The 20537-nt window shown below is 43.3% G+C and overlaps 1 non-coding gene across 1 annotated transcript; it reads right to left on the reverse strand.

The window, feature by feature from the left end:
- Positions 1–16156: 16156 nt before the first annotated feature.
- LOC139185272 (U6 spliceosomal RNA) lies at positions 16157–16264 on the reverse strand. The gene has a single exon (XR_011568880.1). It is a non-coding gene; the product is annotated as a U6 spliceosomal RNA (small nuclear RNA).
- Between the last annotated feature and the right edge of the window lie 4273 nt (positions 16265–20537).

Here is a 20537-nt window from a genome sequence, read left to right on the forward strand (position 1 = left end):
TTCTGGTACTTAGAATTATTAAGCATGGAATGAGCTGCAGTGGGAGGTAGAGAGTTCAAGGGGAGACCAGGAAAGCATTAGATCATCTATTGCTAAAGGAACCACATAATGGGCATGTTCATCCCATAATAAACTAAAAGATCTTCAATCTTTGAGATTCTTTCCAACTCTAAAATAGTATTAGTTAATAGCCCATGACTTCTTGCTCCTTGGAAGAAAAGCTATGACAAACCTAGATGTCACTTTGTCAACAAAGGCCCATATACTCAAAGTTATGGTTTTCCAGTAGTCGTGTACATATGTGAGAGCTGGACCATAAAGAAGGCCGAGCCCCAGAGATGCTTTTGAACCGTGGTGCTGGAGAAGACTCTTGAGAGTCCCTTGGACTGTAAGGAGATCCAACCAGTCAATCCTAAAGGAAATCAACCCTGAATACTCTTTGGGAGGACTGATGCTGAAGCTGAAGCTCCAAAACTTTGGCCACCTGATGTGAAGAACTGACTCATCAGAAAAGACCCTGATGCTGGGAAAGATTTAAGGCAGGAGGAGAAGGGGATGACAGAGGATGAGATGGCTGGATGGCATCACTGACTCGATGGACATGAGTTTGAGCAACTTCTGGGAGATAGTAAAGGACAGGAAAGACTGGCGTGCTGCAGCCCATGGGGTCTCATGACTTAGTGACTGAACAACAACAGTGGCCCTGACTTTGGGCTAGTAATGCTGTAAAGCGAGAACAGCTAGTTAAGTATAACAACCCCACATCCAAGGAGCCATGGCTGTGTGGGCGCAGGAGGGCCTAGAGGAGCTATCCCATGATGAAGGTCAGGAAGGGTGGCAGTGAGGAGATACCCCTCATGCAAGGTAAGGAGCAATGGCTGAGCTTTGCTGGAGCAGCCGTGAAGAGATACCCCACGACCAAGGTAAGAGAAACCCAAGTAAGATGGTAGGTGTTACAAGAGGAGGGCATCAGAGGGCAGACACACTGAAACCATACTCACAGAAAACTAGTCAATCTAATCACACTAGGACCACAGCCTTGTCAAACTCAATGAAACTAAGCCATGCCTGTGGGGCAACCCAAGGTGGGCGGGTCATGGTGGAGAGATCTGACAGAATGTGGTCCACTGGAGAAGGGAATGGCAAACCACTTCAGTATTCTTGCCTTGAGAACCCCATGAACAGTATGAAAAGGCAAAATGATAGGATACTGAAAGAGGAACCCCCCAGGTCAGTAGGTGCCCAATATGCTACTGGAGATCAATGGAGAAATAACTCCAGAAAGAATGAAGGGATGGAGCCAAAGCAAAAACAATACCCAGCTGTGGATGTGACTGGTGATAGAAGCAAGGTCCGATGCTGTAAAGAGCAATATTGCATAGGAACCTGGAACATCAGGTCCATGAATCAAGGCAAATTGGAAGTGGTCAAACAAGAGATGGCAAGAGTGAATGTCAACATTCTAGGAATCAGTGAATTGAAATGGACTGGAATGGGTGAATTTAACTCAGATGACCATTATATCTACTACTGCAGGCAGGAATCCCTCAGAAGAAATGGAGTAGCCATCATGGTCAACAAAAGAGTCTGAAATGCAGTACCTGGATGCAATCTCAAAAAGGACAGAATGATCTCTGTTCGTTTCCAAGGCAAACTATTCAATATCACAGTAATCCAAGTCTATGCCCCAACCAGTAACACTGAAGAAGCTGAAGTTGAATGGTTCTATGAAGACCTACAAGACCTTTTAGAACTAACACCCAAAAAAGATGTCCTTTTCATTATAGGGGACTGGAATGCAAAAGTAGGAAGTCAAGAAACACCTGGAGTAACAGGCAAATTTGGTCTTGGAATACAGAATGAAGCAGGGCAAAGACTAATAGAGTTTTGCCAAGAAAATGCACTGGTCATAACAAACACCCTCTTCCAACAACACAAGAGAAGACTCTTTACATGGACATCACCAGATGGTCAACACCGAAATCAGATTGATTATATTCTTTGCAGCCAAAGATGGAGAAGCTCTATACAGTCAACAAAAACAAGACCAGGAGCTGACTGTGGCTCAGACCATGAACTCCTTATTGCCAAATTCAGACTTAAATTGAAGAAAGTAGGGAAAACCACTAGACCATTCAGGTATGACCTAAATCAAATCCTTTATGATTATACAGTGGAAGTGAGAAATAGATTTAAGGAACTAGATCTGATAGATAGAGTGCCTGATGAACTATGGAATGAGGTTCGTGACATTGTACAGGAAACAGGGATCAAGACCATCCCCATGAAAAAGAAATGCAAAAAAGCAAAATGGCTGTCTGGGGAGGCCTTACAAATAGCTGTGAAAAGAAAAGAAGCGAAAAGCAAAGGAGAAAAGGAAAGATATAAACATCTGATTGCAGAGTTCCAAAGAATAGCAAGAAGAGATAAGAAAGCCTTCCTCAGCGATCAATGCAAAGAAATAGAGGAAAACAACGGAATGGGAAAGACTAGAGATCTCTTCAAGAAAATCAGAGATACCAAAGGAACATTTCATGCAAAGATGGGCTCGATAAAGGACAGAAATGGGATGGACCTAACAGAAGCAGAAGATATCAAGAAGAGATGGCAAGAATACACAGAAGAACTGTACAAAAAAGATCTTCATGACCCAGATAATCACGATGGTGTGATCACTGACCTAGAGCCAGACATCCTGGAATGTGAAGTCAAGTGGGCCTTAGAAAGCATCTCTATGAACAAAGCTAGTGGAGGTGATAGAATTCCAGTTGAGCTATTCCAAATCCTGAAAGATGATGCTGTGAAAGTGCTACACTCAATATGCCAGCAAATTTGGAAAACTCAGCAGTGGCCACAGGACTGGAAAAGGTCAGTTTTCATTCCAATCCCAAAGAAAGACAATGCCAAGGAATGCTAAACTACTGCACAATTGCACTCATCTCACATGCTAGTAAAGTAATGCTCAAAATTCTCCAAGCCAGGCTTCAGCAATATGTGAACCGTGAACTTCCTGATGTTCAAGCTGGTTTTAGAAAAGGCAGAGGAACCAGAGATCAAATTGCCAACATCCGCTGGATCATGGAAAAAGCAAGAGAGTTCCAGAAAAACATCTATTCTGCTTTATTGACTATGCCAAAGCCTTTGACTGTGTGGATCACAAGAAACTGTAGAAAATTCTGAAAGAGATGGCAATACCAGACCACCTGACACACAGGAAGCAACAGTTAGAACTAGACATGGAACAACAGACTGATTCCAAATAGGAAAAGGAGTATGTCAAGGCTGTATATTGTCACCCTGTTTATTTAACTTATATGCAGAGTACATCATGAGAAATGCTGGACTGGAAGAAGCACAAGCTGAAATCAAGATTGCCAGGAGAAATATCAATAACCTCAGATATGCATATGACACCACCGTTATGGCAGAAAGTGAAGAGGAACTAAAAAGCCTCTTGATGAAAGTGAAAGAGGAGAGTGAAAAAGTTGGCTTAAAGCTCAACATTCAGAAAATGAAGATCATGGCATCCGGTCCCATCACTTCATGGGAAATAGATGGGGAAACAGTGGAAACAGTGTTAGACTTTATTTTTCTGGGCTCCAAAATCACTGCAGATGGTGACTGCAGCCATGAAATTAAAAGACACTTACTCCTTGGAAGGAAAGTTACGACCAACCTAGAAAGCATATTCAAAAGCAAAGACATTACTTTGCCAACAAAGGTTCATCTAGTCAGGCTATGGTTTTTCCTGTGGTCATGTATGGATGTGAAAGCTGGACTGTGAAGAAGGCTGAGCACCGAAGAATTGATGCTTTTGAACTGTGGTGTTGGAGAAGACTCTTAAGAGTCCCTTGGACTGCAAGGAGATCCAACCAGTCCATTTTTGAAGGAGATCAGCCCTGGGATTTCTTTGGAAGGAATGATGCTAAAGCTGAAACTCCAGTACTTTGGCCACCTCATGTGAAGACTTGACTCATTGGAAAAGACTCTGATGCTGGGAGGGATTAGGGGCAAGAGGAGAAGGGGACGACAGAGGATGAGATGGCTGGATGGCATCACTGACTCAATGGACGTGAGTCTGAGTGAACTCCAGGAGTTGGTGATGGACAGGGAGGCCTGGCGTGCTGCGATTCATGGGGTCGCACAGAGTCAGACACGACTGAGCGACTGATCTGATCTGATCTGATAGTACCTAACGGGGCTTCCCCAGTGGCTCATCGGTAAAGAATCTACCTGCAGTGCAGGAGACCTAGTTCAATCCCTGGGTTGAGAAGTTCCCCTAGAGGAGGGCATGGCAACCCACTCCAGTAATCTTTCCTGGAGAATCCCATGAACAGAGGAGCCTGGTGGGCTACAGTCCATAGAGTCACAGAATCAGACAGGACTGGAGCAACTGAGCATGCAGCACGCATAATGCCCAATACAGAGCAAGCATCTAAGCAATGTTTGACCCTTTCCTCGTGATTCCTCTGTTCCTGAATGCAGGAAGTCTTACGAGGCTGTCTTATCATTCAGCAGTTGTATTCTCTCTCTCCTTTATTTCATTCTGTTTGATTTATCATCTATCTGCTAATTAAGAAACAGACGAAGGAAGAGCTGATTTTAAAGCAACAAGTTTAAGCTCAAATTTTAATCCAAATCCATTGTCATGAAACTGTTATCATATCACAGTCAGTATTTTATATTTAAACTGGCTTTTCCAAGAATAGATCACTGGGATTTATATCACTGTTAGGGAAAGAAATTGTTTTCTGAGAATAGATTGAAAATAAGCAATTGTCATTTGAAAGATATTTAGATCACTCACAGATAGATGGAACAGAATTGCTACCTACTTTAGTCTGATTGATCAGAAAAGCCATCCATGTCAAAGACAATATTTAAGCTGATTTCCAATAGACAAGTCACATGAGTCAACAGTGGAGAGAAAAGAACAGAAGGAGCAGCATGTGTGAACATCTTGAAGTAGGAAAGATTTGGGTGTGTTTGAAAAAGAGTGACTCTGGTGTAGTGATGGCGTAGTGCAACCTAAGTTTGGAGAGATCAGCAGAGACAGATCAGGTAGAGCCACAGGGCCAAGAAGACTTGCAAGGAGGTCGGATTTGTTACAAATAAAATAAAAAGCCACCAGAAGCTTTATGTTCTGGAAGATGATTACTTTTGCCTGTGATGTGGAAATGGATTATAGAGGAGCAAATGTGGAATCAGAGAGACCATCAAGGAGATATCAACATAGTCTATGAAGGATGGGCTGTGACCAAGAATCAAAAAGAGGGAGAAAAGAGAGAGTCTAGACAGGTTGCAGAGTAGAGTCAGTTGAAGTTGCCAGGGCTTTGGATAGGGTTATGGGAAAAGGAAATCAGGACTGATTCACATTTCTGGATTGAGTATGTGCATGCTCAGTCACTTCAGTCATGTCTGACACTTTATGACCCTGTGGACTATAGTCTGCCAGGCTCCTCAGTCCATGGGATTCTCCAGGCAAGAATACTGGAGTGGGTTGCCATGTTCTCCTCCAGGGGATCTTCCCGACACAGGGATTGAACCTGGGCCTCCTGCATTACATGCAGATTCTTTACCATTGAACCACCAGGGAAGCCCCTGGATTAACTAAAGGATAATTGTGCCGTTTATTGGTATAGAACAGACGGAGGGAGGGGTTCACTTATAGAAAAGAAATGAGAAGTTCTATCTTAGATGTATTCATTGGAAGGACTAATGTTGAAACTGAAGCTCCAATACTTTGGCCACCTGACTCAAAGAGCCGACACAATTGGAAAGACCCTGGTGCTCAGAAAGATTGAAGGCAAAAGGAGAAGGGAGAGGCAGAGGATGAGATGGTTAGATTGCATCACTGACTCAATGGACATGAATGTGAGCAAAGTCCAAGAAATATTGAAGGACAGAGGAACCTGACATGCTTTGGTCCATGGGGTCACAGAGCCAGACACAACTTAGCGACGGAACAGCAACAATCTTAGGTGTATATGATTCGAAGTGTCTGTAAGACATACAGAGCCATCAGGTAAGCAGCGTTGCATACGGTGCTCAGAAAAAAAGAAATCATCTAGGTTGGAGATATAAACTTTGGAGTCTTGAGTCATAATGATTTTTAAAGACAGAGAATTAATAGGATCACTCAGGGAGAAAGAGTAAAAGAGGATCCACAGCTTAAACCAGAGGAATGCCAATACTTCAGGGAGGAATAGGAGCCAGCTGAGAAGAAAACTGACTGAGGAAGCCAGTGCATTTGGAAAACTAGAAAACAATAGTGCAATGAGAGCCAAGAGAAGAGAGTGTTTCAAGAAGCAAATGGCCAGCCCCATCACATACCCAAGGGGTGGATAAGAGGACAGAGAAGGAGACATTGCAATCGGCTGTGTGAGGATTGTCAGTGATGCTGAGACAAGAAATTTCAGTACAGTGGTGAGGCAGTGTAGGAGCCATATTGGAATATATTAAAGAAAAGTTCAGGAGGTGGAATCAATACAGTTAACAATCCTTCAGAATTTGGGTTATACAGAATAATGGAAAATGAGTGAAATCAATCTTCAAGGAGCTATGGAACCAAGGTTTGTTTGTTTCTAAGATAAAGATGGAAAATTAGATTATGGTTACAAAACTGATCTGGTAAAGGAACTTCCCTGGTGGGTCCAGTGGCTAAGACTCCATGCTCCCAGTGCAGGGGACCTGGGTCCAGTCCCTGGTCAGGGAACTAAATCCCACATGCTGCAGCTGAAACTTCACATGCCTCCACTAAAAGCTCACATGTCACAGCTAAGACGCAGTGCAGCCAAAGAAATACATATATTTTTTTTTTCCTAAACCTGATCTGGGAAAGATGGAAAATTTCATAAAAGTGGGAAACCAAAGTGAAATGTTTTAGAAGTCAAAGAGCACTGGATCCAGACGATAAAGGCAAGACCTGTAACTGGCCCAGATGAACAAAGTGCCCCCATCATGAAGGGAGGGAAAAGGTGAAGTTAGCGACTCCAGCACTCTTGCCTGGAAAATCCCATGGACGGAGGAGCCTGGTGGGCTGCAGTCCGTGGGGTCACGAAGAGTCAGACACGACTGAGTGACTTCACTTTCACTTTTCATTTTCATGCATTGGAGAAGGAAATGGGGACCCACTCCAGTGTTCTTGCCTGGAGAATCTCAGGGACGGGGGAGCCTGGTGGGCTGCTGCCTGTGGGGCCACACAGAGTCGGACACGACTGAAGCGACTTAGCAGCAGCAGCAGCGCCTTATGAGGGCTGTTGTTGTTAGTCATCAGTCGTGTCTGACTCTTTGCAACCCATGGACTGCAGCACACCAGACTTCCTTGTCCTTCACCATCTCCTGGAGTTTGCTCAAACTCATGCCCATTGAGTAAGTGATGCCATCCAACCATCTCATCCTCTGTCGTCCCCTTCTCCTGTCCTCAGTCTTTCCCAGCATCAGAGTCTTTTCCAATGAGTCAGCTCTTCTCATCAGGTGACCAAAATATTGGAGCTTCAGCTTCAGCATCAGTCCTTCCGATGAATATTCAGGGTTGATTTCCCTTAGGATTGACTGGTTTGATCTCCTTGCAGTCCAAGAGACTCTCAAGAGTCTTGTCCAGCACGCTAATTCGAAAGCATCAGTTCTTTGGTGCTCAGCCTTTTTTTATGGTCCAACTCTCTCATCTATACATGACTACTGGACCACAGAGAATAATCAAACAAATACAGAATGCAGGAAATCGACAGGAAAAATGACTCATCTCTTCAACAAATTAATGGCTTGTTTAAAAACAAAGAGGTGGGAGAGGTGGAAACTGTTAAACAATAATAAAAGCATAAAAGATAAATCAACCAAACTCTATTAAAAAAAAAAAAAACTTGTTTGAGTCCTGATGGAACAAATAGGACAATTAACAAATTTTGAGACAATTGAAAAACTTTCAGCATGTATTGGAATAATATTTCAAATAATAATTTTGTTAGATGTGATAATACTATTGTGGGTATGTTGTTTTAAAGTCTTTATGTGTTAGAAATGAGATGCGTGTATGCATGCTGCCTCTTCAGCTGTGTCCAACTCTTCGAGACCCCCCTACCAACTGTAGCCCAACAGTCTCCTCTGTCCATGGGATTCTCTAGGCAAGAATACTGGAGTGGGTTGCCAAGTCCTCCTCCAGGGGATCTTCCTGACCCAGGAATCAAACCTATGTGTCTTATGTGTCTTGCATTGGCAGGCAGGTTCTTTACCACTAGCGCCACCCGAGAAGCCCCAGAAATGAGGTATTTACTAGTAAAGTTACTGCGGCCCAAGAGTGCAGAATGGTTAAACACAGTTGGCAAAATAATGATAATTATTGCATCTGGGTGATAGCACCATCAAAGTTTATTATACTCTTCTCTCTAATTCCGGATACGCTTGCAATTTTCCATAATAAAATACTTTAAACAAAGTTGAAATGGAAAAGACAATGTGCCGTTAAAATCTGAGCCTTGAGACCTGAAGCTTATAAAGTCCTTTCAGAATCTGAAATCACTTGCAATTTTATAGTACGCAAGAATGATCCAAATACCAATGTGTACTGTTATTCTGCTGAACTGACATTCACCTGTTTGCAGTGTCTTTATAAGAATCCATCATAGCTGGAGACATCCAGTAATCTGCGAAGAGCTCCTTGTCTTTAGCATTTGGCAGACAATAAACAGGTTACAAGTCTCGCTAAATCATCCATCCACTTCCGTCTTTAAGCAGGTGAATGACTATGATGGTGGGATTCAACTTCACAGCCAATTACCCCATCTGACTCAGATTTCTTGAGACAAAACAGGAGAATAAGGAAACATAAATAGTGGCTGTGTGCAGCCAGATGTACAAATATTTATCTAGCTACTCCACCACTGCAGAGAGTTTTAATGATGTAGTCTGACAGCATAAATGGCAGACACCAATATTGTATGTGTGTCTGAGATATGACAATGTAGCAGCCCCTCTGGGGTGCTTACACCATTTAGGAGTTTCATTCCAATGAAATCCAAATGCGAGAAGCATCCAGCTGTGCGGAATACATCAGGCTTTCTCTTCCTCTTTTCCCCTCTCCCGAACACCTTTGGGACCTGGACTCATTCCAAAAGCCCTGCAGTTTCCTCACAATGATCTATGTCCCCACGTGGCCCTGGTTAAACTGTACCTCTGTATCACCACCACCGCCATTTCCATCACCACTCACACACACACACACACACACACACACACACACACACACATACACACACACACAGGAATTCCTCTTTCTAGCACAGGATACAGTAGAAATAGATCTCAACGTGTGGTGCTGAGATTTGCAGCATCACCTGGAAACTCCTGAAATTTGCAAAATTCTTGGACTCCCCCTACCCCAGACCTAGGGAACCAGAAGCTCTGGGCTGGGGGCTAACACCCCAAGTTTTAATAAATCCTCCAGGTGCTTTCTAGGCACGGTGAAGCTTGGGGAAAGTAGAGAAGGGTCATGCCCGTAAAATGAAGGGTAAGCTGGGAGGTTAACACTGAAAGTCTTTTTAATCCTTAAAAATCTCAGGCTGGGAATTCCCTGGTGGGACAGTGGATAAGACTCCACCTGCCAATTCAGGGTATATGGGTTCGGTCCTTGGTCCTGGAAGATTCCACATGCCCTGGGGGCAACTAAGCACGAGGGTGCCTAGAGATCATGCTGTGAGATGAGAAGAAGCCACTGCAATGAGAAGCCCATGCACGGCAGTGACACCCCACTCACTGCAACTTTAGAAAGCCAGAGGACCGCAGTGAAGACTCAGCGCAGCCACAGATAAGTAAATAAATAAATCTAGGGCAGAGTGGGAGAAGGCAATGGCACCCCACTCCAGTACTCTTGCCCGGAGAATCCCATGGATGGAGGAGCCTGGTAGGCTGCAGTCTATGGGGTCGCTAACAGTCGGGCATGACTGAGCAACTTCACTTTCACTTTTCACTTTCATGCATTGGAGAAGGAAATGGCAACCCACTCCAGTGTTCTTGCCTGGAGAATCCCAGGGACGGGAGAGCCTGGTGGGCTGCCGTCTATGGGGTCGCACAGAGTCGGACACGACTGAGGTGACTTAGCAGTAGCAGCAGCAGCAGGGCAGAGTGAGTACAAGACATTCTCATTTTACACAAGAACAAAAATGAATAATTAAGAAATCAAAAGACACATGGTCAATGTGAATTCATTAGAGAAATCACAGAGGTGGGTGAAAACAGGCCAGATAATCCAAAACCAGTGTTAACAAAATAAGTGCTAAATGACTGTTATTGTTTCAGCGTATCTTCCAAACTGAGGTTAGCGTAACAGCAGTTTGTGTTGAATCCATTTGTCAACAAGTGCTAATTGAACACCTGTGATGTCCTTTTCTTCAAAGCACAACCACCAATAGAGACACCCAGAAAGAGAGTCTTTGTGGAATTCCCTGAAGGATGTAGGAATTACATCATAATATGAGTAATGTGTATAAGAGACATTAGAGTAAACTTTAAAGGGATTATTAGAAAGTGAGAAAATTATTGGGGTATTCTCTTCTCTGTCTCTGTCTAGTATATAGAAGAAAGAAAAAAATCTATTATTTTAAAAGGAACAAATATAATGGAAACAGTGTCCAAAGACATCTACTCCACATCTCAGTTCAATGTGAAGTTTTCCTCCTTCTGACTTATTTCACTCTATATATATTGACAAATATATACGGAATCTAGAAAAATGGTACAGATAAGCCTGTTTGCAGGGCAGACATAGACACAGACAGAGAACAGATGGGTGAACACAGTGGGGGAAAGGGAGGGTGGGATGAATTGGGAGATAGGATTGACATATATATACCACCATGTGTGAAATAGCCAGTGGGAACCTGATATACAGCACAGAGTGTTCCGTTCAGTGTTCTGTGATGACCTAGATGGGTGGGATTGGGGTGCGGGGGTTAGGAGGAAATCCCAAGCGGGAACAGGACATATGTATACCGGATACACTTCGTTGTACAGTAGAAACTAACACAACATCATAAAGCAATAATACTCCAATAAAACACTTGTTGTTTAGTTGCTGAGTCATGTTGGACTCTTCTCGACAGCATGGACTACATATAGCCCACCAGGCCCCTCAGTCCAAGAGATTTCCCAGGCAAGAATACTGAAGTGGGTTGCCATTCCCTTCTCCAGGGGATCTTCCAGATTGAACCTGGGTCCTCTGCATTGGAGGCAGATTCTTTACCATCGGAGCCACTAGGGAAGCCCAAAAAACTTTTAATTTTTTTTTTTTTAATGTGAAGTAAATTGTTGCTAAATTCGAACTCAAAACCAGTATGTCTCTTACTGAACTTTGTGTTTATTGGATCCTGCCAAGAAGCCAGTTCATGAAATCCACTTTTTTGGAAAATCTCCAGGGAGAGAATTTCTGAAATGAGGATTCTGAAGTACAAGTATGTGGGTTATGTCTCTAATTTCCCAGAATACATGTGATTTCTCATAATTAAAATGCCCAGGGTTTTTCTTTGATTTTTATTAGGTTATAAAACTGGTGGGGTAATTATTCATGTTAAAAAGAATTATTTTCAGTTTTAAGCTATCACCGTATTCCAAACTCTTTTCCATTTCTCTTCATGGTGGTGAGGCTGTATTTATAAATGTAGAATAAAGTCACCCAGATGATAATATTTCAAATACTCCCTGCCTTCTTTTTAATTAATAAACCCAAAAGCCATCTTTTGCAGAAATGACTGCCTTAAGCTTCAAAAAAGTTTTCAGCTTAAAAGTAGCAAAGTTCAACATTTTATAGTCGGCTGTTTTATTGCAAATTTATGTGGTAGTAGGAAAAATCAGAAAATTGAATCAGGAGATTCAAAAGATGTTAAAGTATGGCAGAAACCAGAACAATATTGTAAAGCAATTATCCTCCAATTAAAATAAATGTAAATATAAATTTTAAAAAAATGCTAAAGGGGTCATTTTCCTCCCTCCATACCACCCTCCTTAAACTTTTACATAATGCAAAAAAAAAAAATCTTATTTTTCCTTTCTAAAATAATTTGCCTAAATTTTACTGAAGGCTTTTATTATCATTATGACATCTAAAGAGTTAGAATTGAATGTATTTCTGTGGAAATAGACAAAGACCAATCAAATGAGAATAATGAAGGGCTATTTATTCAGAACTTGGATAAGAAGTGAGTCGGCCACTGTCCCTGGCATCTTGGCAAAGATGCAAAGGCAGGCAGGGAAGTAGAAAACTTGATGGATCAAAACAGAGAGGCTTCAGGTGTGCTCTGAGAGGAGGCTGTGGGCTCAGGAAAGCTGGAGGAGGGCTAAATCATAGCAGGGCGTCTTCTGTGAGCGGTTAAGGCTACATATTTGGCTTTTTCTGGTTGACCCTCAGTTGGAAGCGGGACAAAAAATTGGGAAGCTATTTTTAATCAAGTTCTGGGCATTTGGGGTCGACTGTTACAAAAATTACTGTGTAGCCAATGCTCCCTAGATTGTTATTAGAAATAGTAGTCTGACCTCTAACAAGTCAGCAGTCTGACATATGACAGGCTGGCTTCCTGGACAGTTTATTGTCAGTAAAGGGGCTGGTTTCCTGGGCAAGTTTGTTGTAGGTTGTGGGTCAGAGTTCTATTTTTATATAGGGCCTGGCCATTGTCTGCTTCTATGTTTAGTTTCTCCTTTCCAAGTCAATTATAATTTAATGAGTAGCTGCAATACTGATGTAGCTCAGGTTCAGAATAGGACACCTACCTCTGTGGAAATTTTGGCCCAGCAATCAGAGGAGGTGTCGTACAATTCCCATGTGTATGAGGACCTATCCAAGTGATAATAATTTGGGATCTTTGGAGAGACAAATCGAAGTGAACCACCCCGGGACAAAGATGGGGCCACAAAGAAAGGTTTGAAAAAATGTCTGGCACAGGCAGATGGTTTCCAGAAAGCAGAGGTAAGACAAATCAGAAAAGCCAGTAAGCTCTAAGACATGAGACAAGATCAGTTCAGTTCAGTTGCTCAGTCGTGTCCAACTCCTTACTGCAGCACGCCAAGCCTCCCTGTCCATCACCAACTCCCGAGGTTTACTCAAACTCATGTTCACTGGGTCGGTGATGCCATCCAACCATCTCATCCTGTCATCCCCTTTTCCTCCTGCCTTCAATCTTCCCCAGCATCAGGGTCTTTTCCAGTGAGTCAGTTCTTCACATCAGGTGGCCTAAGTATTGGAGTTTCAGCCTCAGCATCAGTCCTTCCAATGAATATGCATGACTGGTTTCCTTTAGGATGGACTGGTTGGATCTCCTTGCAGTCCAAGGGACTCTCAAGAGTCTTCTCCAACACCACAGTTCAAAAGCATCAATTCTTTGGGCCTCAGCTTTCTTCATAATCCAGTTCCACATCCATACATGACTACTGGAAAAACCATAGCTTTGACTAGATGGACCTTTGTTGGCAAAGTAACATCTCTGCTTTTTAATATGCTGTCTAGGTTGGTCATAACTTTTCTTCCAAGGAGCAAGTGTCTTTTAATTTCATGGCTGGAAATGTGAGAGGACATGCATCCTAAAGGCTCAGAAACAGAGTCCAAAACCACTCTGCATACCTAACAAAACTCATCCATTGGCAACATGGCCCAGAGTCCTGCCCATCTGGGACGCCTGTCCAATCTGATATTCAGCCTGTGTACACTGGTTTGACCTAGCAATTAGTCAGTTCCCCATTCCATCATGGTGCCAAGACAACTGGTCATTAAGTATGCATTTTAATATTACCCCCACTTCAAAGTGACAGCCAGAATGTAGCCTCAACCAATGGTTACCAAGAATAAACTATTTGGATGTAGTTTTGTAAATATACTGTTTCCTTTCAATCTTGTTCTTTAGTCGCTAAGGCATGTCCAACTCTGCAACCACATGGACAGCAGCATGCCATGCTTCCTTGTCCTTCACTATGTCCCAGAGTTTGCTCAGACTCATGTCCTTTCAATCTAGATGTTGTGTAAATTGTCTCAAGCTTGATCTGAGCTCAGAAGGTATGAGAAGCTAAAAGAAGGAATCAAAGAAAAGTACCCTGATAAGAAGAGGGTACACTTTCCTTATTGAGTGAGGGCCATAGGAAACCTTGAAGTTTGAAATCACACACTCATGTCACCAGGGCAGGTTGAAGGACAACTCCTTGGGATCTGTGGCCATGGAAGGGATTATGTCAATGCTGCAACTGAGGTCATTGCAGAAGCTTCCGAAATGGAAGCCCAGGGACATCCTTGGTGGTCCAGTGGTTAAGACTCCATGTTACCACTGCAGGGGGCACAAGTTCAATCCTTTGTTGGGGAATTAAGATCCTGCATGGAAAAAAAAAGAAAGATGGGAGGCCAAGTCAGAGCAGAGAATGAAGAGGATAAAGAAGAGCATTAATTCTGAGAGTTTCAGCAAGAGAATTGCCAGTCCCCCCTGGATCCCATGGACGGAGGAGCCTGGTAGGCTACAGTCCATGGGGTCACAAAGAGTTAGACATGACTGAGCGACTTCACTTCACTTCATTGATAATGTGCCTCCGTCAGGAAGTCACGGTGACGGACACTGCAGGGGTATTTCTGAGTGTGTGTTCAGAGCAGAGACACTGTCTTCCCACCTCATATGTTAATTTGCCCCTGCATCCTCCCAGGTTAGCATCCACCTTAGGTTAAAAAAAAAAAGAGGGGTGGACATTTAACAAACATTTTTTACCATTTGAATGTTTCATAATAGTTAAGTCCATTGCTATGGCAGTAAATGAACAGATGCTATTTGGGGGAAAATATCCAAAATTCACACATGACATGCCACAAGGATGGTAAACTAGTTACTAAAATAGCCAAATAATGTAAAGGTAGTTTTTAAAATACCTTTTTTTTCAGGTCAATATTTGAAATCCCACAAATTCTATGATTCCTGAAAATAAAACTGTACTGAGTATAATTATGATGTTATTTTTTTCTAGTTACTTCTATTTAATGGATATGCATTACAGACCAAAATAGATTTGCTTATTCTGGGAAAGGGGAATTCCTCCCCTTCTTTTGTGCATTTTTAGTTTCTGCCGTTTAATTTCGAGAAGGATCTGCTGGGGGGGTGGGGTGGGGAGCAGGTTTCCCTAGTAGCTCAGCTGGTAAAAAATCCACCTGCTATGCAGGAAACCCTGATTCAATTCCTGGGTTGGGAAGATCCACTGGAGAAGGGATAGGCTACCCACTCCGGTATTCTTGGGCTTCCCTGGTGGTTCAGATGGTAAAGAATGTGCCTACAATGCGGGAGACCTGAGTTCAATCCTTGGGTTGGGAAGACCCCCTGGAGGAGGGCATGGCAACCCACTCCAGTATTCTTGCCTAGAGAATCTTCATGGACGGAGGAGCCTGGCAGGCTGCAGTCCATGGGGTTGCAAAGAGTCAGACACCAGTGAGCGACTAAGCACAGTATATCTGCTCGGGGACAGTGTTGCAGCTGCTATGTGAACCAGGTCCAATCCCAAGTCCACAAGCCTTTCCAATCAGAACAGCTTTTCTCTCAAGAAAAGACACCATCTCTTGGCAATATGTTCGGGGATGTTTATAGACATTTCAAAATTTCAGTTTCAGAGCCTTGCAACTTAACTCTTTTTTTTTAAAGGCCCAATTTACTTATTTCTTCCTTTTAATTAACTTTTATTGGAGTGTAGTTTCTTTACAATGCTGTGTTAGTTTCAGGCATACAGCAAAGTGAGTCGCTTTTACGTATACATATATCCACTCTTCTTCAGATTTCCTTCCCATTTAGATCCCCACAGATCATGGGGTAAGGTTCCCGGTGCTAAACAGTAAGTTCTCGTTAGCTATTTGTTTTATGCCCAGTATCAATGGTGTATATGTGTCAATCCCAGTCTCCCAAGTGATCCCATACCCCTCTTCCCCCACCTCGGTGTCCATAAGTTTCCTCCCTACATCTTTGTCTCTACTTCTGCTTTGTCAGTAAGTTCATCTATACCACCTTTCTGGATTTCACACATAAGGGATATTATATGATATTTGTTTTTCTCTTTCTAATTTAGTTCACTCTGTATGAGTGTCTCTAGGTCCATGCCTCTGCAAATGGCACTATTTCATTCGTTTTTATGGCTGAGTCATATTCCACTGTAAAAAAATATATATATGAAATGCTTTACAAATTTGCATGTCATCCTTGTGCAGGGGTCATGCTAATCTTCTCTGTATCCTTCCAATTTTAGTATTTGTTGTTGTTGTTTTAGTCGCTAAGTCATGTCCAACTGTTTCAAGACCCCACATACTATATACCACCCCAGGCTCCTCTGTGGGCTTTCCAGGCAAGAATACTGAAGTGGGTTGCCATTTCCTTCTCCAGGGCATTTTCCTGACCCAGGGATCGAACCTGTGTCTCCTGCATTGCAGGTAGATTCTTTACTGCTGAGCCACCTGGGAAGCCCTAATTTTAGTGCAAGTGCTGCCAAAGTGAACAACCAACTTAACTCTTTAAAATATGAATAGAGTAGATGATACAGATCCCTCATCTCGCACACAGTGGGGTGCTGATGATAGTAATTCTGTTGTCTCAGAATCGTTGACTGAGACCTGGAGCAGAAGGCAGAGACACACCAGGGACCTCCCACTCTAAAGACAGCTGCCAACAGCTGGAGGCGTGAGCCCCTGCAGAACATTTTAATAGACCGGAGTCAACAAGCTGTACTGATCTCAACCATTCCCCTGCCCTAAGCAAGCACAAGACCACGAAGAGGAGAGGGAGGAGAGACTGCCTGTCATGAGTCATCAGTGAAAAGGTGAGAGCCTCAGTACTTTCCATGGAGGAATAAAAAAGGGGAATACTCACAGATATTGGGGTGTCAGAAACAAGAGGGGGTGGGCATCTTGATCCCCAGGGGACACAGGCCGATGGGGCAGTCATGCTGAGCTGCTCAATCTCAGAGCCTCTCTGAGCAGGGGAGAGGAGGACTCAGAGGGCAGAGAGAGAGAGACTAGAAGTGGGAAAACCAGCCCTCCTGCTACCTGGCGTTTCCAGGAAACCTGAGTCTGCAGTGACTCATGGTTGACTGCAGAAGATAGCTGGGCTAAAGCCATGCTTACTGTACTCCAAACAAGAGGTCCATGCACAGGGTGGGTGTCCCCAGTGATGGAAAAAGAATGGCAGGGTGTATCACTGGTAGTGAAAGCTGCAGTGGGATTCAAAGAACTTGAGCTAGTTAGTCTCCCTTGGTAGGAAACTTGATGGAAACAAGAGATGGAGCTCTGGGTTCATATTAAGAGGTACGTAAAGAACTCACACGTGCACCCCAAGAAGGAAGCAGCATGGGATGTCCACCCTCAGGGGGTATCTGTACTTGGTCCATCTCAACCTAAGAAGGAATAGCCAATGGAATTATCTGGAGGTCCAGTGGTTAGGACTCCATGCTTCCACTGCAGGGGACATGGGTTTGATGCTCGGTCAGGGAACTAAGATCCCACATGCCGTGGCGCAGCCATAGATAAATAAACACATGTTTAAAACAGGAAGCAATAGCCAAGGGATGGCCAATGCACACCGGGAATGACAGATCCATCCCTTTCCATCTCCCCTCTGTAATCAAGAAGAAAAGTGCCCCAAGAAATGAGAGATAAGGAGTAAAAAAGCAGGCCAAGCCTTCTTCTTCCTCTAAGACCCCTTGGAAAAGCATGGCCAGGGTCAGGAGGAGGAGAGGAGACAGATGGATCTAAAATAGATATTTTAAACTTGACCCGCCATTTTAAAATATTCATAAGTAAATAAAAAATGCATGGAACTCTGTATGAGGCAGCATTTTCCTCCTCAAATGAATAAACATTTGCAGGTAGTAAATTGCAAGAAGAGCTCTCCAGCCGAGAGGGATGTAGCCCTGAGGTCAGGGAATCACAATGATGAAGCAGGAGCATGGCAGAAGTGACCCCTGCACAGGATTTCAATTCCAGGCCACTGTTTTCTTAGACTTCAGGAGAACTAAAGGTAAGCAGCAAAGTTTAAAGTATTTCATCAAAACTTCAATGAAAGATTTGAAATATGTGAGCAACTGGGTCATAAAAACAAAAAAAAAAAAGAGAGGAACTGATCCCCAGCAGGCTCGCCATCACCTCTGGGATTTTGCAGAGGTGAGGAGATCACTTTAGAAGGTACCCTGAGGCCAGGCTCCCCGACTAGAAGGGCAAGAAGTAGGTACTTGCTTTGGCTTAGAAAAGGCTGGGGAGAAAAAAAGCAGCCTGAAGAATAGATAAAGAAGACTTTGCAAAAGCAGAGAAAACTCCCTACCCTAGTGAATACACTAGAGCAGTGACTTTCACACTCCTAGTACCAAAATCCATGATAAGAATAACACACAGTGTGACCAGGACCCTGGCCACCTGGACATGCATCACTAAGATTCGTGAAACAGGATTTACTCGCTATGTGCAATGAAGGGACTCTGGTCTTTTACATTCTGTTCTCTTTTTTTTAAATGCTGGTCACAGCTCATATAAATTGATTTCCAGATCCTAGTAGCCTACCAGTGGCAGTATGAACAACTCTCATTAGGGCCAGATGACTCTTAAGAGGGAATTTGGGTCACACACCATGGACACCGTTTGTTTCTTCTCTCCCAAATATGATTCCCATGTCCACAGCCCCCTCTAATGTCATCAGATTGGAATCATGTATTCCTTTTAAAAATGCTTATTTTTAATTATTTGGCTGTGCCAGGTCTTAGCTGTGGCATGGGGCACGTGGGATCTAATTCCCTGACCAGGGATCGAACCTGGGCCCCCTGCACTGGGAGCATGGAGTGGTAACTGCTGAAACACCAGGAAAATCCCTGGAATCACTTACTCCTGATAACCTGCTTTCCAGATGAGTTCAAGGTTACATCTCTCTACTGGTTCTCTTATCTAACTATCTTCCATGCCTTTCTAGCTCTCCCCCTTGTAGACATGGATTAGACTACCCAAAATTGAAAGTGAAAATGAAAGTCACTCAGTCGTGTCCAACTCTTTGCAACCCCATGAACTATACAGTCCATGGAATTCTCTAGGCCAGAATACTGGAGTGGGTAGCCTTTCCCTTCTCCAGGAGATGTTCCATAGCCAGCGTTCAAACCCAGGTCTCTCACACTGCAGGCGGATTCTTTATGAGCTGAGCCACAAGGGAAGCCCACCCAATATTATCTCCACTAATTAAACACTTTCCAATCCCTTGGTGGGTTAGTCACTACATCGTGTCCGACTCTTTGCTATCCCATGGACTGTAGCCCACCAGGCTCCTCTGACCATGGGATTTTTTTCTGGCAAGAATACTGGAGTAGGTTGCCATTTCCTTTTCCAGGGTATCTTCCCGACCCACAAATCGAACCCAGGTCCCCTGCATTGAAGGTGGATTCCTGCACTGCAGGTGGTTTCTTTACCGACAGAGCTACAAGGGAAGCCAATCCCTTAAATATCCAGTATGTACAAGTCATCCACAGGACCTTCTTCATAAGCATGTCTGAATAATAACAGTAACAAGTAACATTTATAGATGCCAGGGTGTGTCAACCACTGTCCTCAGCTTTATCAATCTATATCTCTGTACTGGTCATCTTTGTAGTCATCCCATAAATAAGGAAAGACAGACCCGGGAAGGATAAGTAAGGACACATAGCTGTTAAGTATATACTTTGAATACAAGGGATCTTGGAAAATTAGCAGGTCATAGAAAAGCATGACACAAAGAATAAGTTTGATCTTCTGATGGGGGGAAGAGGGTCATGAGACAAGGAACATCAGTGGGTCTTATGCAGAGCCTCTTCCAGGTTTTACGCTCATGGCTCATGGCATAGAATAACCCTTCTGTACCAAAGGGTTCCAACCAAGAGACTTCTTGCTCTCTCAAAAAGACACACATTTGTTTCAGTTTCAGTCAAAATTTCTACTTTGTAAAGTCAAATCTTGCAATAATTTTATCCCCACAAAACAGAGAAGCGAGATACACATCCTGATAGCATTTGGATGTGTTAACCATCTTTTCCTACCATTTTCACTTGTTTGAAGAATTGTAGATCCTGCGTTACTTGGAATATTGCCTAGAAAAGTCTTTCTCAAGGGAAAGTTCCTCAGAGTGACTGTGCTCATAGGTCCTCAGTTTTCTAGTTCAATGTGACAGCAGAATCTAGGGGCATACAAATCATGTTTAACAACGCTAGATCCTTCACTTAGGATGATATTCCTTTCCACTCCTCCAGGGGGCACCATTTACATAGAATTCAATACAAATGGCACCCGCGGGGATTAGGCAGAGTGGTACTCCTGAAAAATCGTTCTGCTTGAAACCTCTTCAGATATCAGACACCTGGAAAAATAAAATAAATTAATCAAATGAGTTAATTGAATTAATGTTCATAAGGTTGCTCGCTTCCCTTGTAGCTCAGTCGGTAAAGAATCTGCCTGCAATGCAGAAGACCCAGGTTCGATTCCTGGGTCTGGAAGATCCCGTGGAGAAGGAAATGGCAAACCACTCTAGTATTCTTGCCTGGAA

Source organism: Bos indicus, chromosome 1 (genome assembly GCF_029378745.1).
Source record: "Bos indicus isolate NIAB-ARS_2022 breed Sahiwal x Tharparkar chromosome 1, NIAB-ARS_B.indTharparkar_mat_pri_1.0, whole genome shotgun sequence".
In the NCBI taxonomy this organism is placed as follows: domain Eukaryota; kingdom Metazoa; phylum Chordata; class Mammalia; order Artiodactyla; family Bovidae; genus Bos; species Bos indicus.